The 2,267-nt window shown below is 43.8% G+C and overlaps 1 pseudogene; it reads right to left on the reverse strand.

The window, feature by feature from the left end:
- Positions 1–130: 130 nt before the first annotated feature.
- Positions 131–2,267, reverse strand: part of LOC112071131 (laminin subunit alpha-5-like) — a 95,750-nt pseudogene continuing 93,613 nt past the window's right edge.

Raw genomic sequence — 2,267 nt, forward strand, 5'->3', positions numbered from 1 at the left:
CAGGGCTAAACCAGGTGTAACATGGGTAAAAGAGGTCTACATGGCTGGACAGCCCTGTGTGCCCACAGCTCCGTATACTAACAGGGGTTTAGAAAGCACGGCTGGTCGCTGGTTCAGGACTGCTCAGGGCTAAACCAGGTGTAACATGGGTAAAAGAGGTCTACATGGCTGGACAGCCCTGTGTGCCCACAGCTCCGTATACTAACAGGGGTTTAGAAAGCACGGCTGGTCGCTGGTTCAGGACTGCTCTACGTACACAACCATGGAAGGAGGGCAGGGCAGCGGGGARACCCGGCACATCAACGCCATCTAGAGGAGAGGGGAGGAGAGTACAAGTTGAAATGCAGAAAGATCATTTTAGTTCTTCATGTTCGAGACGGAAGGTTTAGACGTTGTGTCTGTGTGCCAAAATCAWTTTTYTTTTAAATAAATTATTTAAAAAAAACATTCTCATGTTTGAGGTTGTACATGTGTGTTGCAGTAGTATTTCCTTCACCACTCATACTGTAAAATACTCTGTCTAGCAGATTATGAAAATCACTGAATAGTTTTGTGATTATCATTCCCCCCCCCGACAGCTAATAATTTTCTTCTTCTTTTTTTTTTATCACAAAATGACTTCTGAGTCGGTGTATGGAATTAATATACGATTAGCTCCAGTGTTTGACAGAGGAAGGTAGAATGGTTAGGGTTCAACAGAGGAGGAGGTTTTGATGAAGAAGGGAGAGGTGCTCACCTGGTACTCCCCCCAGGTACACAGTCTCCTTGGCCCCTGAGGATCGGCCCTGCTTGGGTCCCACACTGTGTTCACTGGCTGCATCCACATGGAGCTGGAGCACATTGTTCCTCTTCATAACTACAGGGCAAACAGACAATGGCAACAACATTAGAAGACTGTTTTTGAATTGAATAAAATGTATTGATCCCAAGTTTAGTAACATAGGTGATGCTATAATTTTTTTCCAGTGTAAATCTACACTGGACAAAAATATAAAAAACGCAACATGCAACAATTTCAAAGATTTTACTGAGTTACAGTTCATATAAGGAAATCAGTCAATTGAAATAAATAAATTAGGCTCTAATCTATGGATTTCACATGACTGGGAATACAGATATGCATTTGTTGGTCACAGATATTAAAAAGGTAGGGTCGTGGATCAGAAAACCAGTCAGTGTCTGGAGTTGCCACCATTTGCCTCATGCAGCGTGAACACATCTCCTTCACATAGAGTTGATCAGGCTGTTGATTGTGGCCTTTGGAACATTGTCCCATTGCTCTTCAATGGCTGTACGAAGTTACTGGATATTGGCGGGAACTGGAACGCTCTGTCGTACACGTCGAGCCAGAGCATCCCGAACATGCTCAATGGGTGACATGTCTGGTGATTATGCAGGCCATGGAAGAACTGGGACATTTTCAGCTTCCAGGAATTGTGTGCAGATCTTTGTGACACGGAGCTGTGCATTATCATGCAGAAACATGAGGTGATGACGGCGGATGAATGGCATGACAACGGGCCTCAGGATCTCTTCACGGTAAATAAAATGCAATTGTGTTCGTTGTCTGTAGTTTATGCCTGCCCATACCATAACCCCATCGCCAGCATGGGGCACTCTGTTCACAACGTTGACATCAACAAACTGTACAGTTGTGAGTCCGGTTGGACGTACCGCCAAATTCCCTAAAACGATGTTGGAGGTGGCTTATGGTAGAGAAATGAACATTAAATCCTATGGCAACATTGTCAGCATGCCAGTTGCACGCTCCCTCAAAACTTAAGACATCTGTGGCATTGTGTTGTGTGACAAAACTGCACATTTTAGAATGGCCTTTTATTGTCCCCAGCACAAGGTGCACCTGTGTAATGATCATGTTGTTTAATCAGCTTCTTGATATACCACACCTGTCAGGTGGATGGATTATCTCCTTTCGCATAGACGGTGATAGGCTGTTATTGTGCGCTTTGGAATGTTTGTCACTCCATCCATCTGTAAAGACTAAGCTACAACGTCACCGTGTATCTGTAACTGTAAGCTACAACTCACCTGTATCCTGTACTGTAAGGCTACACTCCGACACTGTTGCTAATACTGCTGTAACTGTAAAGCTACAAACTCACCGTATCTGTTAACGTAAGCTACAACTCACCTGTATCTGTAAACTGTAACTACAACCATCCTGTATCTGTAACTGTAAGCTACAACTCACCTGTAATCTGTAACTGTAACTAACTCAACGTAACTATAGCTAAACTCACCTGTAT

The sequence above is a fragment of the Salvelinus sp. IW2-2015 genome, unplaced genomic scaffold, assembly GCF_002910315.2.
Source record: "Salvelinus sp. IW2-2015 unplaced genomic scaffold, ASM291031v2 Un_scaffold1526, whole genome shotgun sequence".
Taxonomy (NCBI): Eukaryota; Metazoa; Chordata; class Actinopteri; order Salmoniformes; family Salmonidae; genus Salvelinus; species Salvelinus sp. IW2-2015.